This window comes from Equus przewalskii, chromosome 20 (assembly GCF_037783145.1).
Source record: "Equus przewalskii isolate Varuska chromosome 20, EquPr2, whole genome shotgun sequence".
NCBI classification, from domain to species: domain Eukaryota; kingdom Metazoa; phylum Chordata; class Mammalia; order Perissodactyla; family Equidae; genus Equus; species Equus przewalskii.
In genome coordinates this window covers 18,212,750-18,239,222 of record NC_091850.1, presented here as the reverse complement: position 1 = coordinate 18,239,222, position 26,473 = coordinate 18,212,750, and positions in this window count along the sequence as shown.

Genomic DNA, 26,473 nt, shown 5'->3' with positions numbered 1-26,473 from the left:
GACAAGTACTCAAGGGTAGGTACTTAAAGTGAGTTTATACTGCTTCATCAAAGACATCTTTGAGTAAAATTATAGGCTTTTTTTGATTGCACATGAAGACTACAATAATTAATGCTGCTACTGCCTTGATGCATGTTAAGACGCCAGCAATTTTCCCCTCCATTAAAAAATATATTTTATTTACAAATGGTACAAAAAGTGTCTTCTTGTGTTTAAAAAAATTGCTGGAGCTGGCCCAGTGGTGCAGTGGTTAAGTTCGCATGTTCCGCTTCGGCAGTCCGGGGTTCGCTGGCTCGGATCCTGGGTGTGGACATGGCACTGCTTGGCAAGCCATGCTGTGGTAGTCAGCCCACATGTAAAGTAGAGGGAGATGGGCACGGATGTTAGCTCAGGGCCAGTCTTCCTCAGCAAAAAAGAGGAGGATTGGCAGCAGATGCTAGCTCAGGGCTAATCTTCTTCTTCAAAAAAAATTGCTAATCGTGACAACAATGTTTGTATATGCTTTACTTTTACTATTTGGGAAATCTATTTAAGACTTTGTTAAACAATTTCCCACTGTTGTTTTTGTTCCATCAGTGCGAATAACAACACAGTGAAAAAGGCAAATAACATTTTATTTTTATTATTAAAAGATTTTTGACCTCACAGATTTCCTGAAATGGTCTCAAAGAAACCCAGGGGTCCATGGACTACTTGTTTCAAGAACCACAAGTTATAATGACACTAGTTCTGTATCTACATGGGAAGAAGAATAAAATGGAATGGGCATGAAATTGAAGTTATATGAATAAGCACTCCTGACTCTAAGTAGCATCAAGGAATTAAAGCACATCTCTGAAAAACGTGAAATTTTCTTTCACATGATTTATTTTTATTATGAAATTTTTTAATCATAAAAGCAGAGTTTGGCAACCCGAATTCAGCAATACGTCAAAAGGATCATACATGATGATCAAGTGGCATTCATACCAGGGACACACGGATGGATCAACATCCGCAAATCAATCAACATGATACACCACATCAACAAATTGAGGAATAAAAACCACATGATCATCTTAATAGATGCAGAGAAAGCATTTGACAAGATCCAACAGCATTTATGATAAAAACTGTTAACAAAATGGAGATAGAAGGAAATTACCTCAACATAATAAAGGCCATATATGACAAACCCACAGCCAACATCATACTCAATGGGCAAAAACTGAGCACCATCCCCCTGAGAACAGGAACGAGACAAGGATGCCCACTATCACCACTCTTATTCAACATAGTACTGGAGGTTTTGGCCAGAGCAATTAGGCAAGAGAAAAGAATAAAAGTAATCCAAATAGGGAGTGAAGAAGTGAAACTCTCACTGTTTGCAGATGACATGATCTTATATATAGAAAACCCCAAAAAATCCATTGAAAAACTAATAGAATTAATTAACAACCACAGTAAAGTTGCAGGGTACAAAGTCAACTTACAAAAATCAGTTGCTTTTCTATACTCCAATAACAAAGTTACAGAAAGAAAACTCAAGAATATAATTCCATTTGCAATCGCAACTAGAAAAAGTACCTAGGAATAAATTTAACCAAGGAGGTGAAGGGCTTATACAATGAAATCTATAAGATATTATTGAGAGAAACTGATAATGACTGAAAGAGATTCCTTGCTCATGGATTGGAAGAATAAACGTAATTAAAATGTCCATACTACCCAAAGCAATGTATAGATTCAATGCAATCCCTATCAGAATCCCAATGACATTCTTCACGGAAATAGAGCAAAGAATACTAAAATTCATATGGGGCAATCAAAGACCCCGAATTGCTAAGGCAATCCTGAGAAAAAAGAACAAAGCTGGAGGTATCACAATCTGTGACATCAAAATGTACTACAAAACCGTAATGACCAAAATGGCATGGTACTAATACAAAAACAGGCACACAGATCAATGGAACAGAACTGAAAGCCCAGAAATAAAACCACACATCTATGGACCGCTAATCTTTGATAAAGGTGCCAAGAACATACAATGGAGAAAATATAGTCTCTTCAATAAATGGTGCTGGGAAAACTGGACAGCCACATGCAAAAGAACGAAGGTAGATCACTACCTCATACTATACACAAAAATAAACTCAAAATGGATCAAAGACTTGAAGATACGTCCTGAAACTATAAAACTCCTATAAGGTAATATTGGTAGTACACTCTCTGACATCAAACTAAAAAGAATCTTTTCAAATACCATGTCCTCTCAGACAAGGGAAACAATAGAAAAAATAAACAAGTGGGAATTCATCAGACTAAAGAGCTTCTGCAAGGCAAGAGAAACTAGAATCAAAACAAAGAGCCGACCCACCAATTGAGAGAAAATATTTGCAAATCATATATCTGACAAGGGGTTAATCTCCATAATATATAAGGAACTCACACAAATGAACAATAAGAAAGTAAACAACTCAATCAAAAAGCGGGCAGAGGTGATGAACAGACATTTTTCCAAAGAAGATATACAGATGGCCAATAAACACATGAAAAGATGTTCAACATCACTAATCATCAGGGAAATTCAAATCAAAACTACACTAAGATACCACCTTACACCTATTAAAATGGCTATAATCACTAAGACTAAAAATAACAAATGTTGGAGAGAGTGTAGAGAAAAGGGAACCTTCATACACTGCTGGTGGGAATGCAAACTAGTGCAGCCACTATGGAAAACAGTATGGAGATTCCTCAAAAAACTAAAAATAGAACTACCATATGACCAAGCTATCCCACTAGTGGGTATCTACCCAAACAATTTGAAATCAACAATCCAAAGTAACATATGCTCCCCTATGTTCATTGCAGCACTATTCACAATAGCCAAGACATGGAAATAATCCAAGTACCCATTGAGCGAAGAGTGGATAAAGAAGATGTGGTATATATATACAATGGAATACTACTCAGCCAGAAAAAAGACAAATTCATCCCATTTGTAATAACATGAAAGGACCTAGAGGGGATTATGCAAAGCGAAATAAGCCAGTCTGAGAAAGACAAACACCAGATGATTTCACTCACGTGTGGAATATAAACAAGTACTGGGACAAAGAAAACAGTTGAGCGGTTACCAGGGGAAGAGGGTTCGGGGGCGGGTGGGGGGGGGGGCACAGGGACTGAAGGGGAGCACTTATGTGGTGACAGTCAAGAAATAATGTACAACTGAAATCTCACATTGATGTAAACTATTATGAACTCAATAAAAAAAATAAAATAAAATAATAAAAGCAGAGAGAATAGTATTTTAAATCCTCATATGATCTATTTAGATTAAACTGGTATTATTTTGCCATTTTTGCTAGCATATTGCTGTGGTAGTTTAAAGCAAATTCCAGACATCTTGGCATTTTAATCTTATTATACTCTAATCCTAGTTCATATTCAAATTTCCCCAATTGTCCCCCAAATATCATTCTACAGTTAATTTATTTGAATTTTAATCCAAAAAAAAAGGTCTGCACATTGATTTGGCTATTATGAATTATTAAAGAAACCAACTCAGTTTTCAAATAGACCATCCCACATTCTGGATTTATCTAATTGCACTTAAATGGTACTTAATCTCCTTCCTCGGTTCCCCATATTTCCTGTAAACTGAGAATTCGATCTTAAGTTTTGGTAAGATTCAGGTTCAACATTTTTGGCCATAGTACATTGTGGTGGTACCGCCATAAAGACTTTCAAAAAACAAGGCCAAGTCCCTTCTTTCTTGAAGGGTTTAGTGGTAGTTCTAACTACAAGTAGCATTACACAGATTTGCTTTTTCTTCTTCAGGATCTGTACAACCCAATCCTAGAGCTGGAAAGATATAAAAGAACACCACAGCTCCTTGGTCGCCTGTTAGACCTGGGAGCTATCTAGACGATAGAGATCTAAGCTAATTGACTCACCCAGAGGCAAGCAACTGTTTAGAGGAATTTCATTAACAGATTTGCTTATCTGTAGCCATTAAAAAAAAAAAAAGCAAATATTGATTTTCAAAATCAGAGTTACTGGGTCTTTTCATCATTTCCCCACCCAAGTATCCAAAAAAAATGGTACTTTGGTGATTTTCCATTTCATTAGGAATTATCTTTTAGTGATGGATAAATTGAGGAACTATAAGAAGTCTAATTTATTTACAGAGTGTTTCAGAATCACTGAAGGAAAGAGCCTTTGCCTATGTTGTGACTGTGGTTTTTTGTGGGTGGGGTATTCACAAGGTTCTGAATTTATGACCTTGGCTGAGATAAATGTAAATCAAAACTAAGAAAGCGACAAACAGAAGAGAGGATCAAAGACTATCCTAGCCTTTCCCAGTAGCATCAGTATCATTAAGATTCTATTAGTTTTCTCAGAGGTTAATAATTTCACAGTGAAAATATGCTAAAAGCTGAAACTTGGCATTCAAATTTTTAGCCCAGAGCAATTCTTTTTAAGGAAAATCTAATTAAGTTAGTCAGTGAGGGGGGGTGGGGGGTGGGGGGACTTAAAAATGGCTGATCTGAAACCACAGAAAGAATTTTTTCCATTTTAGAAGTCTTGTCATGTCTGGCAGTGGTGAGAAGGTAAGCAAATTCTTTGGAATTTACTACTAAAAAAGAAAACCTTCATGTCCGTCTCCTGTTCCTATACCAGTCCTCATCCCCCTGATAGAATAATACCCATTTCAGTAATAATACTTTTACCATCAATTTGAAAGACTCAGCAAATGTTGCCTGAGGCCCAGGTAGCAGGAGCAGAGCTTTCGACTGTGGCGCATGCGTAAATGTAAGCATCTGACGCTGCGGTGGTTACCAATAATTCAACTTGAGAACCGCATTTTTCTCAGGAAAAAAGAAAAGAGTTTCATCACATGAATATTCAATGGAAAAGAAACACTGTCACAAGGAGAGTGAAAAGATGTCGGACATTTCCGTGCCCCTCCCGGTTTAGCTTGTTGCTTCCACTCAGCGCTTGGGTTTGGAGCTGAATTATCCTGCTTTTGCAGGGTCTGATTCTACAACCAGAGATCTGCTTCAGTGGCCACAGCGCGTCACAGCCCAGATCAAACTCTAGGATCAGGAGGAGGGGCAAACCACTGGCCTGTGACTTTTCAAAATCATAAGCAGAGTTTCCTGGCCTGTGGGGAAGCTGAGTGAGTTCATGGAAACTCAGTGTTTCCGTTTCATTTTGGAATTGTTTAATCTAGATGGCAACAGAGACACATGGTTTAAGCACAAAGGCAGGTCCTCTGGGCCCCTGCTTTGCTTAAATTTTCTCAGTAACCCATATAGGCTAAAATTCGTGGCAGACATAAGTGAACCTTTCAGGAAAATAATAATAATCCCCTTGCTGAAAAAGTCAGTCTGCTTTTATTTACATAATCTCATCAGTAGGTGGGATGACATTCCCAGTTTTATAGATGGAGAGATTAAGCACAGAGATGGGGGTGGGGGGTGGCAGGGTGGGCGGTGACTGACCACAGTGCCCAGAGCAGGACTGGGGAACACACACCAGGGTGGAGACAGTCTGACTAGTGCCCTCTGCCAAATCATAACCTCATTGTCTACACCTCATTTCACCGGCCCCACCTGTACATAGAGACAAGTAAGGAAAACAGGTAAATTAGCACAATTCCTAGGATAATGAAAACTGACATATACTGAGTGCTATGTGTCAAGCACTGTTCTAAATGCCTAAAATGGAATAAATTATTTTATCCTCACAACAACTCTATGACTTACAGATGGGGGAAATGAGGCTCAGAGAGGCTAATTAATTTGCTCAGGGTCAGAGTTAATTAGCACAGGGCCAGGCTTGTGAACTGAACCCTCAGTGCCTCTCCTTCCACCACGATGCTGTGGCCCACTAGGCCCCTCGATTCCTCTTCAGTGCCCTCTCCTCTAACATCAGCGTTGTATATTAGACCAAAAGAATGAGCTTTAGCTAAGACATACAAACTGGCGTTAGTATCAATCCACCACCCCCTTATCCTAAAATTCCAAACTCCAAAAAGCTCTGAAATCTGTGAGGTATTTGGAATTTTAAATAAATCTCATTTGGCAGTAAAACCTGACTTGAGACTATTTATAGTTTTACCCCACTAGTGCAACTATGCACACATTTTGCTTCAGAAATGAGTGTATTTCATTTCAGGTTACTGCCCCAGACCCTGCTGAAGGTATGATGTAATATGTGATATATGCATCATATTGCCTTTCAAAACAACAACAAATTCTGAATCTCAAAACATATTTGGCCCCAGGAGTTTCTGAATTGTGGACCATAGGATGTGCTTTTTTGACCTTCGTAACTTAGACAAAAGAGATGGGTTAGGTCAAGTTCTAGAAGATACATTCCAACTTACATCCTCATTAAATATACAAGAAAACTTGTCTAGAAAAATTTTATGGATTTAACTCATGCACGCGGTTAGTTAGTGGCAGAAGTGGAACTGAGGCCAAGAGCTTGAAAGCCTGCCCTCAGAGCTCCAGAGGCACCGCTTTACGAGGGGTCCCTGCTTCCCCGGCAAAGGCCAGAACTTGGAGTGGCTGCAGTGGGCTGACTAGACGCTGGGGCAGGCCATGCCAGAATGCCCTGCAGAGCAGATGCTGGACCTCTCTCGTTTGGAGCTTTGCTCAGGGGCAGAGGGGAAACGGGAGAGTAACGTCACCCAAAGGTAGTTAGCATGTTTTGCCGGTATGCTCAAAAATCAGCTGCATTGCTCATTTTAAAACATAAATTCCAGCTCTTCTATCCCCTCACTGTAATGCCGTAGGAATCTGCATTTTAACACATAGTCTGATGATTCCAGGTCAGAGTCCTCTGACCAAGCTTTGATTAGCGTAGTCGTTCTCAATCAGCGCCTGAGTCCCGGGGCCTCCACGTTGCACAGCTCTAGCGGCAGCTTGGAGATGGCCATCTTTTCCTCTGAGAAGATGGCCTTTTATTTGGCTTTGTGCCCACTGGTGGTGGGGGGCTGGGGTGGACTTTGAACACAAGTCCTTGAGAAACATAGAGCACCAGCCCTGCACAATAAGTAGAAACAAGATTTTCCATCAATATTCATGGATAATGAAGCAGATATGAGGTAGAGTTCACGTGGGCTCTTTATGAAGGGGGCCCTCCGGAGCAGTGCAGCGCACAGACTGTGCAGCCCCACACCGTGGCCCTGCAGATTAGCAGACACAGGTCACTTCATGAACGTCAACTAGGCAGACCCAGTCCCACATAGGGCATCAGCAAAGGAGCCAGCGAAAATAAGAAAAGTTCAGCTCTGATGAAATGATCCAGAATGTTGCAATCAGGATATATGGAAGACAGCCATTTTAATTTCAGCATACATATGTTTCGTGTTTTACAGTTAAATATTGTTTTTACTTTTATTTCCAGCACTTAAGCCTCTGAAAGATCGTAATCTAGCCTGTTGACATCCTGTCATCTCCTTTGTCAGCCCTCCCTTACTCTTTACCACTTAGTTACCTACCTACTTCCTTCCCAAACTAACCTCACTCCAATCAGCCCCAACGCCGAAAAGAAAGTCAGAAATCCAAACAAGCCCTGCATGTGCTCAGCCACTTTCTGATCAGTCCTGATAGTCCAAAATGCCCCGGCTGACCTGGCTTCTGATCGTGCGGTCTACATTTCCTAGCCAGTAACACATGGCGGAATTTCAGGTGCTGGGGTAGGTGGAGCAGCATGTTTAGGGGTTTATTTGTTTCGATAGGTTTTAAAAACACTTTTCAAAGCATACCACATATCTGCTTCATTATCCATGAATATTGATGGAAAATCTAGTTTCTACTTATTGTAGGGCTGGTGCTCTATGTTTCTTAAGGACTTGTGTTCAAAGTCCACCCCATCACCCCAGCCCCCCACCACCAGTGGGCACAAAGCCAAATAAAAGGCCTTTCTCAGAGGAAAAGATGGCCATCTCCAAGCTAGATTTGACATTACTGCATTGGGAACTAATTAGAGAAGAAAGAGGCAGGCCATTTCAGCAGACTGGTCAGTGCTCTGGAGAGTATGGACATTCCAAAGGTCAGAGATGTCATTCTTTCTTCAATTGGCTCAGGCCTTGAAGACCATTAGGCCTAAACCATTAGCCCTTGGAGCCAAGGATTAGGTCATTTGGTCTTATATATTCTTGGTCCAGGAACATCTTGTAGGTGTCCCACAAGCAATAAAGAGGAACATGACAGAGTTACTGAGAACCAGTCTCCAAGGAGGAAACCGAGGAGCCGCCAGAGGGGTCAGGAGGTAGAGTGCACGTGAGGAGTGGTAGGAGGGTGGTTAGGACAGACCAGGCTCACCCAGGGGCCTCTTGCCACAGAGCACCAACCAGCACAGAGGGCAAATGGGAAAAAGCAAACTCAAGCTTAGGACAATTTCTGATTAACAGGGAATCTTTCCATTCTTTACAAAAATACAAACAGTTCCTCCTTCATGAAAATATGGTATTCTCACGTGGAAGCACATCTCTACCAGAGACAGTTTACTAATGCAAGCTATTGACGGATACTCAATTCTAGCTGCCCAGCACCAGCCCTAAGTCCCATTCTGGTCTTAGAACTAAGAACCTGGAGTTTTTATTTTCCTGGCTATACTCAATGAAAAGCAAATCACATTCCCCGGGGGTGGGAGAACGGCTCATCATTCTCAAGAACATACAAGCGATGATCTATGATGAAAAAGTTCCTTAGTGGTAAGTCAAATTGACAGAATCTAAAATGTCTCTGATTTGAGGGGGAAATATAAATGTCTATACATATGTTAGGCCCAATGTCCGCGACCAAGAACTGGTTAGAAGTGGGCTTCTTGCTCAGATAGTTACTATTCAAAATATGTGCACTTAAAAGCAGCTGTCTTCATTGGTACATTGATAAGAACACTCACTTGTTTTTATGAGATTTTAAATTTGCTAAGCAATTCTCAGTGACTTATTAAATAGCAATTATTTTAATTTCTACAAATGTTGAAGATTGCTCAAATTTCTAGTTTTCACCTCTTTAGAATAATATTTGCTCTGTGAAGAAGGCTTTCTATGTAACTTTAAAAATAGAGAAATCATTGAAATTCTTTCAAACGTGTCTGCCTACATTGTTGATATGTTCTGTGGCAGACTGAAGTGAATTTGCTCACAGTGCGTATAGTTCAGGCTCACTGGTGGGGAAGTTTGTTTCCAGCATTCGCCTGAATTGTATTTACTTACTTAGATAAAATATTATACGTTAACTGATAAAAAACTTTACAATAAAAAGGAAAGGAGAAAGTATTAGTCAGCTAGGACTGCCACAACAAAATACCACCGATTAAGTGGCACAACAGAAATTTATTTTCTTACAGTTCTGGAGGCTGGAAGTCCAAGATCAAGTTGCCTGAAGAATTGGTTTCTGGTGAGATCTCTCTCCTTGGCTTACAGACGGCCACCTTCTCACTGTGTCATCACATGGCCTTTTCTCTGTGCATGAGCTCCTGGTGTCTCTCTTTTTATAAGGGCATCAGTCCTGTTGGGTTGGGGCCCACTCTTATGATCTCATTTAACCTTACTTACCTCCGTAAAGGCCCTGTCTTCAATTCTAGTCACATGGGGGGGGTAGGGCTATGACATATGAATTTGAGTGGGACACAGTCCAGTTCATAACACAGCTACAATAACCAGAGTATTTGGGTTTTGGAATATACACAGAACTCAATCTAAATGCTTACTGTCCTGCCTGCTATGGTTTTATAAAACTAAATCTTTTTTTTTTAAGAGAACTATTTTATTAAAAAAAATTTTTTTTCCTGCTTTATCTCCCCAAATCCCCCTGGCACATAGTTGTATATCCTAGTTGCAGGTCCTTCTAGTTGTGGCATGTGGGACACCACCTCAACGTGGCCTGACGAGCGGTGCCATGTCCACACCCAGGATCCGAAACAGGGAAACCCTTGGCCGCTGAAGCAGAGTGCGCGAACTTAACCACTCAGCCTTGGGGCTGGCCCCTAAAAAATTTTTATTTTAAAAATTTATTGAGGTCATATTGGCTCATAACATGGTGTAAATCTCAGGTGTACATTATTCTATGTCAGTTTCTATATAGGCTGCATCATATTCAACACCAATAGTCTAGTTTTTATGTCACCATACATATGTGCCCCTTTATCCCTTTTTCCTTGCCCCTACTCTCTTCTCCCCTGGTAACCACTAATCTGTCGTCCTTATCCATGTGCTTATCTTCCACGTATGAGTGAAATCATACATCGTTTGTCTTTCTCTGACTTATTTTGCTTAGAATAATAACATCAAGGTCCATCTATGTTGTTGCAAATGGCACAATTTCATCTTTTTTATGGCTGAGTAGTATTCCATTGTATATGTATACTACATCTTCTTTATCCGTTCATCCATTGATGGGCACTTGGGTTGCTTCCACATCTTGGCTATTGTGAATAATGCTGCAATGAACATAGGGGTGTATAAATCTCTTTGAATTGTTGATTCCATGCTCTTTGGATAAATACCCAGTAGCGAGATAGCTGGATCATATGGTATTTCTATTTTTGATTTTTTGAGAAATCTCCATACTGTTTTCCATAGTGGCTGCACCAGTTTATAAAACTAAATCTCGGTCTTAATTCTAATATCTTAGAAATAGGCTTAAAGAAGGAAGAATTATGTCCACTATCCAGGGAAAAGAAAAGAAAAGGTTTCTTAATAGTAGAAGACGACAATTTTCATGGTGTTGAAAACGATAAGTAGTGTTTATTTTCTCAATGCCATAGTAATATTTTACGTGTTCTCATCACTGCAGGCTGATACACATAGGAAGTTGTCTTCTGTTGTCTGTGCACATTGCTAATTTAATACTGGATCTCACAAAGTGCACAGTTATACATACTTCATTTATTTCCCCAAACCATCCCATATGAATGGCCAAAATTAGAATGCAATTGAATAAAAACATAGTGTCTAATTGAGGAGTGGCATGATTATTAATACGTGAAAAATAATTTTCAAATTATTTTTCCCCAAGACTTTGTAAGCTGCCTTCTCTGTGTGTCTAAACACTTACTGGGAATCAGTGCTTAGAAAAGGGCGTATGCTCTTTGAAGTTCTACTTTCATCTTCATCTTCAACCCTACCCATAAGGACTATCCCATTTTGCTTTGAACTTTAGGTGCTGATGTGGATTAGCTGCAGTGGGACTGAAGTTGAAGTCTATATTCCTCTCACCAAGGGCTTATAGTGCTGCTCAGCCCAGCTATCATGTCTTCATGAGTGTGGAGCTCTCCCAACAGCTTTTTTCTATCATTATCCCGGCATATTACAACCTTACAATCCAAGAAACAAAATAAATGAATAAATAAAAGAGCAATCACACTAAGGACAAGTGGGAAACATTTTTAAGTGAGCAAGTAGATGCATAATAAACTACAATCTAGAGTGTCAGAGTTGGAAAGAAGCTTAAAGATCATCTCTAATTTTTTCAGTTTATCAATAAGAAAGAAAAAAACCTCAAAAGCAGTCTGGGGATCTCTGTGGAGACCGTGGAATGGAGCAATGATCATAGGGGATCATCAGGTGGGGCAATGATGAGCTGGCAGAGAGAGACAAGGGAGAAAAGCTATAGCCCATCTAACAAGGCAGGGACAGGACACCGGTTAATAAGCCCCATGGTTAATAAGATCATACACTCTGGCATCAGACAGACCTGGATTCAAATCTCAGCTGCCACCACTCAGTAGCTGTGTGATGCTGGAAAAGTTGTTTGTCCTCCCAATGCCTCACTGTCTTCATCTGAAAAACAGAATAATTAAAGTATTGATTAATTGGTGGAATTTTGTAAGGATTCCATGGACTGTGGAGCATGCTTAGACTAGAGTTTTGTATATAGTGCTCACAAAATGTTGGTGAGTTATTATTCTCCCCTTTAACAACCTAGAAAGTCTTCACAGAGACTTAGAGATTTCAGGAATAGTTTGAATAATAGGTATAAGGAAGAGGTAAGATTCATACAAATGGAATTATGGGATTTCCAGTTTTCACTTCATATGGATTGAGACAGTATAGAGCCTTCTCAAGCTACAAACAAACAGGCCAGAAAAAAATATAACAAAAAGTATTAACTATATAGTTGAGTGAAAAGGAGAAAAGTAAGTTTCAGGCTGAAATGAAGGAGGAATGTATAGGCAGAGTTGTCAGCCATGGCTGGGATGCTAAAATACAGAGTGCTGGAAGGGAGGAGGTGTTAATGCCCATGGGGGAATACATGGGGCCATGGGCTTGCTGATGATAGAGATCTAGAACTGAAACCCATCAACCCTGGAAGAGCTGCCTTCTCCATGAAAGAATGACCAGAAGGGGTCTATCCACCAACCTAGAGAAGCAGCAAGAAACTTGCCTGAGACTCTAGGGGAAAGCTTCCATGAGAAATTATTGTTGAAAGGAATCCTAGGCAACTGATATTCCTGTTGTAGCACTGTTTCTACAACCTGGGCATGTTGAATTTCTACACATACACAAACAAACCACAGAACATTGATAAAGATGTGCTTGTAAGGGAAAAATGAAACTATATGAGGATACAGCTCACCATGAAACAGACAGCATAAGCCGACACAACAAATACAAGGATTAGGATAAAATTTCTTGAGATAATAGAAGTTTCTGGAAGGAAATACAAAATAACTATGTTTAAAATCATACAGTTGATTAAAAAAAAAGAAGGAAGAGAAATGCGAAAGAAGGATACTATGTGCAAAGAATAGGAAGATGTGAAAAAAAAGAACCAAATATAACTTCTATAAATGAAAAATACAGCGTTTGTAACAAACAAAAAAACTTCATGGAAAGATTAAACAGGAGATTAGACAAGAGAGAGTTGGTGAGCTGGTTGATAGATCTGAGGAAATCACCCAAAATGAAGCAGAGAGCTAGAGATTGAAAATAGAAAGGATATTAAAAGAAATGGAAGATAGACTGGGAACACCAACTTACATGTACTAAGAGTTGTAGAGGGACAGAAAAGAGAAAATAGAATATTGGAAAAGGATATGTTTGAGAATTTTCCAGAGTGATTTAAGATATATATCTTCTGTTTGAAGAAGCATAGGCTTTGAGTGGGATAAACAAGAATAAATTCACACTCAAACCTGTGAAATAGCAAAGGATATCTTAAAAACAGCAGAGAGAGAAAAGATGGATTGCCTACCTAAAAACAATCATTAAAATGAAAGCAGATTTCCTATCATCAACATCAGAAGCCAGGAGATAATGTAATAATATATTAAAAATGCTGATGAAATATAACTATTCAAAAATTCTATACTTATCATTTAAAACTGAAGAGAAATAAATAAACTTTCCAGTAAAATTTGAGGACTGTTTTCTGAAAGAACCCCTAATGGATAACCTTCTCTGAGAAGGAAATTGAACCAAAAAGGAGGGAGAAGGCAGTAAAGAAACAAATTTATAAACATAAGTTCACATGAACAAGCATTGGCTGTTAAACACAAACAATAATAATAAGGACTAATTTTAGAGGGTTGAAAACAAGGTGAAATTACTGTATTAGACACAATAACATGAGGATTGGTGAAGGGAGTCTCATTCTCAGGAGGAGTCCAGTGATACTCATTAACTTTAGACGTTGGTAAGACAAGTATGCATTTTAAAAACTAAACAATGTTATAAGAATGGAAAGAGATATGTAACTTTCAAACTAGCACAGAGAGAAAAGGCAGAATAAGAAAAACTTAATAAATCCAATTAGCAGCAAGAAAGGAGAAGAAAAGTAGCGCACGCACACACACACACACACACACACACACACACACACACACACAACACCTCTGACAATGTTGATCAAGAAGAGAAGTAAAAATAAACATGATCAGAAATGAGAAAGACAGGCAGGTAAGTTTTAAAATCATCTAAGCTAAATACAATGTAGTGCCCTGACTAGACTTTGGAACTAAAGCCGGACTGCTACAGACTGAATGTAGTTGAAAAGAGGGTAACACACCAATGTTAATTTCTTAGTTTTGAAGTATATACCATGGTTATATAAGATGTTAACATTAGGAGAAACTGGATGAAGGGCATACAGAAATTGTGTACCATCTTTGCAACTTTTTTATAAATCTAAAATTATTCCCAAATGAAAAGTTAATTTTAAAAAAACTTGTATGGGAGTTTTACCTACAATTAATGGTGCTGGTTTTGTTCGTGACAGGAAGGAAATGCGTGATACATTTTGAATGTACGCTTCCTTTATGAACCAGGAGAACTCAGTCAACCAGTTTTACTTTGAAGGACTGACCAAAACATTTCATTTCCAAAGAGCAAAGTGGGGCAAAATATCAGACAAAAGTTATACTCTGAAAATGTGAAGATTACATAAGAAATGTTCTTTCCGTCCCAAATCCATTGATTGGCATTGCTAAGGGGCAGGGAAGCAGACAGGAAATGAAATAAAATGGGCCAAAGTGCTCAGTCACTGGGGCTTCTTCTCTTTGGGGAGGAAATCCCAGTATCCCCAAGGCTGTGAACATGAGGTGGGGTTCCTATTTCCCTCTCCCCTACGGGAAGAAGCATGTCGGGGGAAGAAACAGGAGTGCATTTTGCTAGTTCTGGGGTCATAACTTATATTAGTTCCAATAAGAACATCATTTCCTTTCACTGCACGGGCAATGCAGCCAAACCATAATACAAGCTACTACAAAAATGTAATTTCAGGTGAACACAAACAGCCAAAGTAGCCCAGAGGTCAACATTTTCTAGGAGCAAGCAAGTTGCAGATGGACAACTAAAGTCCTTTAGGGCATTTGGCTTAGAAAAAAGTTCCACCAGCACATATTTATATAACTATTTTAAATGAAGACAAATGTTTCTGGAGCTCTTTACTAGATAAGAAAATTCTCATATACACTTGCTGTTCCATAGTATCATTTATTTTACCCACCAGCATCAAAAGAGTCCCATTTATATGATTTCATCCGTTTAGAGAGGGGAAAATGTGTTAAGATAGACTTGAAACTAAGTGCACAAATCCTTATGAGCTGGTCTATTCCTATTATTTGACAAAGATTACTCAATCCATAAATTCCACACAGTCCCACATCTCTTTTACTTGCCAAGTTGCCTCTTTGGAAGTGCCCGAGAACTTCATGGGGTTTCTTAGGAACATAAAACCCAACCTAGACCCTTACTGACTGCCAAGGAAGTGCGTAGGAGGGCCTCATTTTCCATCAGCCATACTCTGCAGTGGGAGGCAGCCATTTCCCACAAAGATGCTCTGACAGCACTAGCTGTGCCTCCTGATATCCTCTATTTGGACAATTTGCTTCAGTTTCCTCATCTATAAAATGGGAACAGCCAATGTACCTACGTCAGGGTCATTGTGGGGGTTAAACAAGAGAATTATCTCAATTTTCATGGTGAGAAAGGCCCAGGCAGGGCCTGCCACATAAAGCAATTAATAAATATTTGTTTAATGAGTAGATGAATAGATGAAGGGATGAATAAAGTCATCTACCCACCTCTGGAAAAGCCATTAGTTCTTGCATGCTCTCCCTAATGCCTGGCCACTCCTCCAAATACTAGGGGGCTGAATGGGTAGCTGGAGCATTGACTCGAGCTATTGGGTAGCCAAGTGCCTACCCTTAGTCTAAAAGCAAACTCCAAAATGTAGCCTAGCCTGCAGGTTGTGCCATGATTTCAGCCAGTTTCTAATTCAAACAAAACCCTGCCTTCTTTGCCCACTACTATTCTAGAGAACTTATCTGACTTTTAGCCCCAACTGGAATATAATATCTTTGGAGAAATGTCTGATTAATCTGCCTCCTTGGGAGCCATGTGGCACTGTTATGTCATTTAGGTCCAGCGTGTGTGTGCACAGTCAGCTCCAGACTGAAGGGGCATTGGGTGGATTCTCTCACTGGGGGACCGCGTGACTTCTGCTTTAATGTGCCGGACCCTAGTTACCAATTTTAGCCCCTAAAGTGTAGGGAAGATGAGAATATATCTTTTTACAGAGAGTTCTGCCTTTTCCCCCTAGGATGGCCAATGTGAGGGATTCCAACAGATTGCTTTCCTCATGTAGGAAAGTGGTCTGCTTTTCTCTGTTAACCCAGGGTTGACCCACTCAACAAATCTGGGCCTCCAAAGGGTAAGTCCCTCACCCCCAACCTCCTGAGTCTGACAGATAGTCTTGAACCTGCCCCCTCCCTGCCCATTCCCCCAACCTTCTTAAGCCCTCCCTGGACTGAACTCTGAGTAGAACTGTCACTTGTTCCCTGCCCAGACCATGTGTCCCTGCCACCCACTTTTTTGCCTTCTCTCTCTCTTCTTTCCCTTCATTTTGTCCTCTTCTATAAACAGATTGGGCTGTAGCCTCTAGCCCTCACAGCCAAGGCCTGGGCATTAGGAGCCCAATGTTGTAAGTCTGAATTTGATTCCAACTGTTGGATACGTGGGATGAGGAATGAGAGTGGGCTCTGTTGTCACCTCACCTGAAGTCTCACTTTGCAGGCAACAGAAACTATGACTGACTTCAGCAGAAAAGGAACAGTTTTCAAAAGATACAAGGTAGCTCATTAACTCTTCAAGAACACTAGGCTCAGAGACAAGGCAGGAGCATAGACCCAGGTCGGTGAGGACCTCTTGCTATCCCCATGGAAGCTGGATGTTGGTGCTATTGCTACCACACACACCAAATGGTTTCTCTCCTGCTTCTGCTTCTTTGTGCCTCTGGCTTCCTGTTCAAGGGTTGGGATGATGCATCTGAAGGACCTGCCCTATGTCACAAGCACAGACTCTAGCTGCAAGGAGGGCTGGTAAAGGGGGTTTCCCAGCCTTTAAGAAGGGAATTTCTCAAACATAGAAAGGGTGTCTACATACTCGATAGCCGGAAAAAATCACAAATGTCAATTACATGTATCCACCATTCTCCGCTCTGTTCCTCTTCCACGTCTTCTGCAAACAAGCCCTACCAAAATGCCCTCTCCACCCCCCCACTTGCAGACAGTCCTGTGGTTACAGGCTTTGAGCTCCTATGTCAGCTGCAATGTCGTTCCCAGCCCAGGGTCTGTGACACAGCTTCCAGTTTCCTCTCCAAGATTTTCCTTCTGCCAGTTTTGAAAAGAAAGAAATGTCATCACTCTCAGTTCATCTCAAAAGATAGGTAGGGAGGGCTTAAGCTGTCATCTTTCTTCTGTGCTTTCTATTCTTTTCTCTGAAGTTTAACACGTGCCTCAAAGTGACTGCATGGTTGACTTCAGCTTCTCCACTTACCTAGTTCTACAATCACTGCTTTTGGAATATCCGGGGGCAGAGTCCGGGTTGTTGGGAGTCACAGGCTTATAGGGCCAGGAGAAACATTTCTGAGTCTGCAACCAACAGGCCCTTGAAGAAAACATGTGCCTTTAGGGGACACTGTCACACAAAGTTTCCCTGATGAGACTGAGAATGGAAAGGTCATCAACAGAGGAAGAAGATGCTCCTATGGCCCTTTCTTGAGGATCACTAGTGAAGCCCTTTGGGTTGATGCCATCCCCCTGCCAACATTTGTTTCCCAAGCTTGTTCTCTTGTATCTGTCTACCCACGTCCTGGAATGCAGCCAGCCTACCAACCCTGAAAGGATGGATGCTTGCTGCAAAGAGACTGCTTGTCCGGCTGTGTACAGTGAGGATGACAGCAGGAGACTAGGACAGCTGCTGCAGGGGAGAGGAAGTGGGCAGCTGCAAGCAGGGTGGTCAGAAGAACTGCCTCAGAGATGCCCTGAGATGCAACAATCACAAAGCACCACATCTTTAAACAGTCAACTGGGCAGAGCAGACTGTGGGGAAGCAACCAGGAATAACAGATTCCTTTCTGAGCAGAAGTCTCTGTGAGGAAGTGAGTCACAGAAGCAGAATGGCCGAAGGAGGTGAGGCCCGTTATATGCTGTAGCAGCTCTGAGGACCGAACCAAAGACCTTCCTGTGCATGAGCCCCCGTGAAAGGGCCTCCAGGCCACCTAGTCCATACAGGAGAAGGTCACGTTTTAGATGTTTTTTGGTTTGAAGCAAAAATAGTGGTTTCAAAACTCTTCCATTTCCATCCAAGTACTTCCTGCACACTGAGTCAGTATACGTGAGCGACAGCAAGAAGTCTTGATGGAAAGGTCGCTCCAAGCTTTGGGACAGATAATCAGTAGCTTCGCATGACTTTGGAGCCCAAGACCAAAATGATATCAGGCTATGTCATACAACTATTAATTTCACCTACTTCCTGAAAGGATTTGAGTCTGCTTATGATAAAAGCATAGGTGCTATAAAACCAAAAACTATAAACACAGGAAAAAAGCACAAATAGAAACTTTAAAGGGGAAAAATCATATCAAGGAGCTCTGGCAAAAGAAAGATAATAGTAGGGAGTTCAAATCTTGGTTTTGGATGCTAGCGAGCTCAAACCTAAGGGAAAATCCAACGGGTTATAGAATTTTACCTACAAGGAGGAAGCGTGGCAATCAGTTCATGAGACTAGACAAACTTTCTTGCCCCTGAATTGAACCTGCAGTTTGTCATCAGACTGTGTAAGACAGAGACGGTAAGCAGCATCGTCAAAGCAGTTCTGAATACACACACACAAACATATATTAGGAGAGAGAGTGATGGCTTTCTTGTGTCGACTCGCTACCACGCCAGCGACTTATCTGAAGTTCTTTTAAAGCCTGATTCTGTAAAGGTGATTCTTTGGGAGAAATATGATCCATTTGGAAACCAAACACCTAGGCAGCTTTACATGAACAAATGTTTCATTTCCAACACGTTTTTTGAAATGTTGAAAATAGCCTCCATTGCACTCAACTATCCCTCAAAAATATCCCTTGCCTCATCCTGATTTGGGCAGAAACCATTTGGCAGACATGGAAATTTGAGGCACCCGACAAATACCTGAACACACTTGAGTTGTTGACGGAAGAGCCACTGTGGCAGACACAGGTGTGTGAGCGACAAAGCTGATGTTTCATCTGAGAGTAAAGAATCTAAACTATATTAGCACTCTCACAGAGGACCCCAGGCCCTGCCTCCAGGCTGGTGAAGGCCTTTTTTTTGGAAGCTCTGCCTAATCTCTTCCTATTCAACAAGTCATCAGTTGAAACTCCTTCTTTTTGAGGAAGATTAGCCTTGAGCTAACATACACCACCAATCCTCCTCTTTTTGCTGAGGAAGACTGGCCCTGAGCTAACATCTGTGCCCATCTTCCTATTTTATGTGGGATGCCTGCCACAGCACGGCTTGACAAGCAGTGCACAGGTCCACACCCAGGATCCAAACTGTTGAACCTCCGGCCTCAGAAGTGGAATGTGTGAACTTAACCGCGGAGCCACCGGGTTGGCTGAAACTCCCCACTTGTATGTGATAAATTATGGAAGTCAAGGCCTGGTCTGGAAGATGCTGATGGATGGTTTCCAAATGCCCCAACACATCTTATTTTAAATGACACTACTTATCAGATGAGCCCACCAGGAAAGCTGAGTGCCAAATAAGTCAATTCATAGTAGAGATTTGTTGAGTATAGTGGATGTTATTGCATATATCAATGTAATTAAAACTTAGATGCTCTTCCTGACAATGATTGCCCTGTGACTATGATTAGGAAAAGGAGGGAAGGGCAGCTGGGTAGCAATAGACATTTGGAATAACACCTAAAGTGAAAAAAGCCAATAAAATAAAGGAACCAGGTGATTCTGAATCTGGCCAAAATGGGTCTCTATCCACATAAGATAGAATTTAGGGAGGGTGTAAGGTGTGATCAAGAAAGAAATATAGGAAACAATCCCATTTACAATTGCTTCAAAGAGAATAAAATACCTAGGAATTAATTTAACCAAGGAGTTGAAAGATCTGTACATTGAAAACTTATAAGACATTGATGAAAGAAATTGAAGACAACACAAATAAATGGAAAGATATTCCATGCTCGTGGATTGGAAGAATTAATATTGTTAAAATATTCATACCACCCAAAGCAATCTACAGATTCAATGCAATTTCTGTCAACATGCCAATAGCATTTTTCACAAAAATAGAACAAATAATCTTAAAGTTTGTACAGAACCACAAAAGACCCTGAATAGCCAAAGCTATCTTGAGAAAAAGAACAAATCTGGAGGCTTCAATCACCCTTCCTGATTTCAAACTATATTACAAAGCTATAGTAACCAAAACAGTATGGTACTGGAATAAAAACCAGACATATACATCAATGGAACAGAACAGAGAGCCAAGAAATAAACCCACTCATATATGGTCAATTAATTTATGACAAACGAGCCAAGAATATATAATGGGGAAAGGACAGTCTCTTCAATAAATAGTGTTGGAAAAACTGGACAGCCACATGCAAAAGAATGAAACTGGATCACTATCTTACAGATCGGCAGTTGCCAGAGGCAGGCAGTGGGAGAGGGTGAAATGAGTGAAAGGGATCCAAAGGTACAAACTTTCAGCTAGAAAGTCAATAAGTTCTGGGATGTAATGTACAGCCCAGAGACTATAGTTAATAACTCTGTATGGTATATTTGCAGGTTGCTAAGAGTAGATGTTGAAAGTTCTCATCAAAAGAAAAACAAAATCTAACTCTGTACGGTGATAGATGTCAGCTCGTGATGATGACTTGGTGATGTGGTGGTAATTTTGCAATATATACAAATATGAAGTCATTATGTTGTACACCTGAAATGAATGTAACATGTCCATTATATCTCAGTTTAAAAAAAGAGAAAAGAAAAATAGAACAAAGTGGGACGGAGAGTAGGCAGACAAGTTCCAGAAAAGGGCAAGTTCTTCACAATCATAGAAAGAGTTTCAAACGAGTGAGGCTGGGCTGCTGGACTCCCCCCTAGCACTTTGTTTTCAAACCTAAATCGCTTACAATGTTTTTCTCTTCCACAATATAAATGTATTTATATGTACAAACATTTATATGTATCATATGTACAAAGGTTGAATTATAAATGTATTTGGGATTCACTAAGATATCTGTAACACTGATTTACTGATTTTAAATCCACATGAGTCCAGACAAACTCTATCTTGAGTGATCAAGGAATAATAAGAATATGTTATGTTTTATGAAGTATGGCCACACTTCTCATGTTCAATTATGGTTTCGCTCCAGAAGACTCTATGGAAAGGAAGGGAGGAGGCGCTGGAATCCAGCATTGAGAGTTGCTTCCATCTGTCAGAAGAAAATCTGCCTTTGATGAAATGAAGACAGTGTATTTTTACCTAGACGGAGTTTGCCCTATAAGGAGATAGAATTTTGAAAAAGCTAAATAGGCCATGACAATAAAATTCCAAGGCAAAGCGTCTTGTTTTTCCAGTTTCCATCCTGAAGGCCTGATTATGTCCACAGAGCTGGTGGTGGGTGATGTGTGATGTGTGACCCCGTACCTGGGAGGCCCCTACACAGAAAATGGTCAAGGGGCTGCTGTATCTCACCCACCAACCCCTCAGCCTCCGCAGCCAGGCCCGTGCCGAGGACGGAGACTGCAGAAGAGGGTAGCTGGGTTTCTCTCTTTCCTCTCTGCCTTTAGGAGGCAATTCTCCTCACAGCACAACGTGTGAGGGTGCCTATGCAAAGAGCTCTGAACACGGGGACTTCAGGCCCTTCGTGTCCCCCAGGTAGGAGCAGCCAACGTGGATTCCTCTCACCATAGTGCTCGCCTACTTCTGAATTTTTGCAAGAGTGCAAAGTTGTGCTAACATGTTTAAAAAGAAGCAGAAAGCAGTGGAGGGTACGCATAAGGACCTAACATGCTGGCCATCTGTGGCTGGAAGCCGGGTACCTTCCATGACTCTAGTTCAATCCATTCACCAGTGCCCTATTTGGACCTCATGGATCCCCAGAATTTGGCAGGTGCTAAGGAGGGATGACGAGAGGCATGAGCTGCTGGCCCAGCCACCCAGGCCAGTCCTGGCTGTGCAGGGTGATTACAATCTTGAGCACTGGCCCTTCCTCTACAGCCTCGGATCACACAAAGCCTGTTTGTTAAATTTCTAGACAAAACACCTGCCCTAGGAGGCTTAAGTTCCCTTCGTGGGAGTCCTTATCTTTTTCTTAACTGTAATATTAGAGGTCGGATCATGCTGATGATAGAAATTTGCATTCCAGAGAAACACCTAAGTGCTTTGTGTACTGAATGCATTCTTCAGAACACACATATAATAAATTTTAAAATTATTGAGCGTCAGCTCTGTGCACCGCCCTGTGCTGGGTACCATTTTTATTGGTGGGTGTTTCTTTATCAAACTAATGTAATGTTATGTGTCAATTATATCTCAATTTAAAAAAGAAGAGAAAGAAAAGCAGAACAAGGTGGGACAGAGTAGGGAGATAAGTTCCAGAAAAGTGCAAGTTCTTCACAATCATAGAAACAGTTTCAAATAAGTGATGCTTTGGGGGCCAGCCTGGTGGCGCAGCAGTTAAGTTCACACCTTCCGCTTCTCAGTGGCCCGGGTTTCACCGGTTCAGATCCCAGGTGCAGACATGGCACCGCTTGGCAAAAGCCATGCTGTGGTAGGCGTCCCACATATACAGTTGAGGAAGATGGGCATGCATGTTAGCTCAGGGCCAGTCTTCCTCAGCAAAAAGAGGAGGATTGGCTGTAGTTAGCTCAGGGCTAATCTTCCTCAAAAATAAATAAATAAATAAATAAGTGATGCTGGGCTGCTGGATTTTCCCCTACCACTTTGTTTTCAAACCTAAATCACTTGATTAGGCTTGGTCAATTAGGATAAATGTATTTGCATGATACTGACAAAGGTAGTGTTCAATATATATGCTATTATGCCTAGCTATAATTACACCTATGATTCGTTTCCTTGGAGGTTAATATTCCTTTAAGAGATATTAATATACACAACAATGGCACATCTGTTCTCTCCAGTTTAGGTGAGACAGATAACAACATAAGTCTACCTCAGCATAGTTCTATGCTCATTAGCATTTTAATCTAATTAAGAAATGCTATTAACTCTGGCTGATGGCCTGGTTCTCCAGGACTGATGCGGAGGGTGACTTCTTTGATGTAATAAAAGTTATTTAAATGCGTCCAGGGACTATGCGGAAAGTTGCCCTAAAGCAAGTCATCCAGAGTTCTATTTTATAATCCCTGCACATGGGAAAAAGGCTGAGCCCTTGCTGCCAGCAGCCATCTGGGGTGGGGTGGGAGCTGTGGGAAGCACACACCTACCAATGGGGACAAGATAACCCAGCCAGAGAGGGATCTACGCTGCTCAAGATGGGGGTTTTTGTGACCGAGACTGTGTGTGTGTTAAAACTACATGAGCTGTGAAAGATCTTAGTGGAGGCCGGAGTTTCATTTTTGAACAGGATCACTCTATACCTGATGGCATATATCACCCCAGCTGAAGAACCAGGACCCACAGCTTTCTCAGACACCTATTGTTGGGGGCACACTTGGGCTGACAGTGAGAAAAACACCACAGAACAGGCTCTCAGGGATGAATAGAACTGAGGAAAATACCTTGGTCCCCTCCAGCCGGCGGGGCTCTGAGTTCCATCTTCAAAAGCAACGCTGGGTTTCTGGAAACCAGAGGCATGGCCCACCCCTGACCGAACTCAGGGATCCCCTCCTGCGTCCTCATCATCTAGTGGCCTCTGCACACAGCTGGCAGCTCTTGGAAACCCTGATGCAGCAGGTGCTTCTGCGTAAGCATGGCAGACAGGTCCCTTTGCTCTTTACTGCTGACCTCTTGCCCAGGTTGTCACCTGCTTCCAAGGGAGCTGAAGTGAGGCATGCGGGAAGAAGTATTACAAATCCAGACCTCATTTCGTTTATTTGCACCATTCTTCTTCCTGCCTGTCATCTTTACCTGTGTTCTCTCTCTCTGGCTTCCCCTCTCCACCTTCCTCGCATTCCACATCAAACAGGCAAAGCATCCAGACTACTGAGGGGACACTGGTTTCCACGGTCCTCCCACAGTTACCCCTAAACCCGTCTCCCTTTGAGGACAGCACAGTCTGTGTGCCACAGCCTCCAGGCAGCAGACCAGCCGTGCATGTGTACGGAAGAAGACCCAGCCATCGCTTCCAGCTTCCCCAGTGTTGTAAGATGATGGGGCCAGCGAGGATCTCTTTCTGACCTGGAAGAGGAAGTCCTAAGTCCCAAGAGAGCAGCTCAGCAGTGAAGGGGTTGCTCTCCCAGATCAGGGGGTGGCAGTGTAGAAAGTTTCTGGACACTCTTCCAACTTGTCTGATGGAGATGCGACCTGGCACCACTGAAAAGCTTTAAGATTAATGGAGAAAAGGAGAAATCTGACAGCTTTTCCACTGGTTTCAGTCCTCCTGGGTGGGCCGACTGGTCTTGAATGTCACTAGCTACTTAATCTTGTGTATCTGAATCAGACTGGCATGTTTGAGGAGCTCTGCTTGCTCTGTATAGACATCAATTGGAGAGGCAGATAAAAGGAAACTGCATTGAATTTCTCCTTTAAGCCTTTCACCAGGCACTTTCTGGTTGCAAAATAATTAGCGGCCCCAGCAGACACAACCACCCTGTGGTGGATGCTCCCGCCACACCTATGGGGCAGCTATGACTTCCCCAGCCAGGCTGCCGTGTTCTGTTCTGCTCAGCATTGACTCGCACCAGTGTCTGATTGAGCTGATGTCTAAACTAATGACTCTCCAGAGACAGAGTTCTACATGCACAGATGTGGATGGGGAAAAGGAAGGGGGGAAAATCCTTAAATGCACGAAATTACCTGCTGATATGTCCTAAACAAATAGGGTTTAACTGTTGCTTTATATCTAAAATATCTACCCAGGAAGAAAGATTTAAAATCAAATGATGCTTTCTACTTCCTATTTTGTCAACCTGAACACATAAAAGAAGCCACTCAAGTTAAGTGCCAAGCATCAAAGGAGAATGAATAAATAAAACAACAGTGTTTGCGAGGGAGGTTACAATACATTGGCTTCTTCTATTCAAAAGATAGGAATGTTTTTGTGGTTACTGCGTGAAATAACTGTGTCTGGTCTGGTTTGGTCTGGTGCAAGAAGTCTCTGACGCATCTCACACACACTAAACTCTAAACATAATGGTTTATGAGGAACCTGTCATAAACCTAAAGAATAGCTCCAATCAGAGCTGAGCTTCTGTTGGTGTATTTCAGATAATTTGCCTGTACCCTTTCATCACTTTCTGATTTTCTAAACCCATGAGCATGGCTGAGTGTATTATCAACAACAAGTGATGAATTGCCCAGGGTTGACCAACGCCAACAGACTATATATTAATTGTCCTCAGCCTGAGCATCTGGGAACAAATGGAACTCCCATGTCTGAAATCTGCCACATTACAAGCACACACAGGTCTATGCAGAGTGTCTTCCCCGCAACGTGCATTTGGCTAGGGTGAAAGGTCTCTTTAAAGCAGAACATTTTCCAATAAACATACACAAAACTCATCATAAACCAGACTAATTCTTCTGTCCGCCTGAGGAAGATGGAAGACATAAACTGAGCCCCACACCACAGCAATGTGTCACAGTTCTCCATTATGCCTTTGAAATATCACCAGATATCTGGCTATTTTTAAATTACCAGCTTCTCCTCTCTGGCCAAGGATGTCTGCTTAAAAGAAGACACAGGAAGTTACTGAAGAGACCTACAATGGAAAATGAGTGGAAAATATCTTCAGTATACCAAAGCAACCTCATTTCAACAATCCTCAAATGCGAGGTTACACTTTATTTTATTTGTGAGTCTCTTTCTCTTTTAAAGACACAGCCTCACATGGCGTCAAAGCATAAGGCTAGAGCTGACTGAAATGATGTGGAGGAGACTGAAGGCCAGTCTGCATGCCGGGGAGGAGATGGGAGACCAATGCTTCTTTATCCTTCCAAGCGTGGCTGTGCTCTCAGGGGACTGGGACATAGTTGGCCAGAGAGGACAGAAGGGTAATGAGTGCAGGTTTCAAGAATATCAGGAAGTAAAAGGGAAGGAAGGAAATTCATACATGAACACAAGGAACTGAAATGGGAGAGACCACTAGACAGAAATGGCCCTTTTTCTGGAGAGTGGCTGTAGACATTTTTCAACCTTCTTGATTGAGTTATCTGAAACAATGCCTTCCCTCTTCCAGGGGCAGGTGGGGGAAAGGTGTGCCGCTATGGCCAAGAACCAGGTGAGCCTAGGGAACAGGAAACCCAAGTTCCAGACCTAAAGTTGTCAACGGAGTCTCTGCAGCCCAGGTTCCCTCTAAGGCACCTTATGAACGAAAGGTGGAAGTCCCCACACTCATGACGAGCCAAGAGTTCCAGACTAAAAAATTCTGAAGAAGACACATGAAGAGGCTCCCCTGCTCATAAATACCTTACCAACTGGGCTATTTGGGTGCTTTGAGGTTAAGGTTTTGTGTTACCCAGAGTCCCCATTCAAAGACAAATAACCCTGAGAAGGGTGCGATAT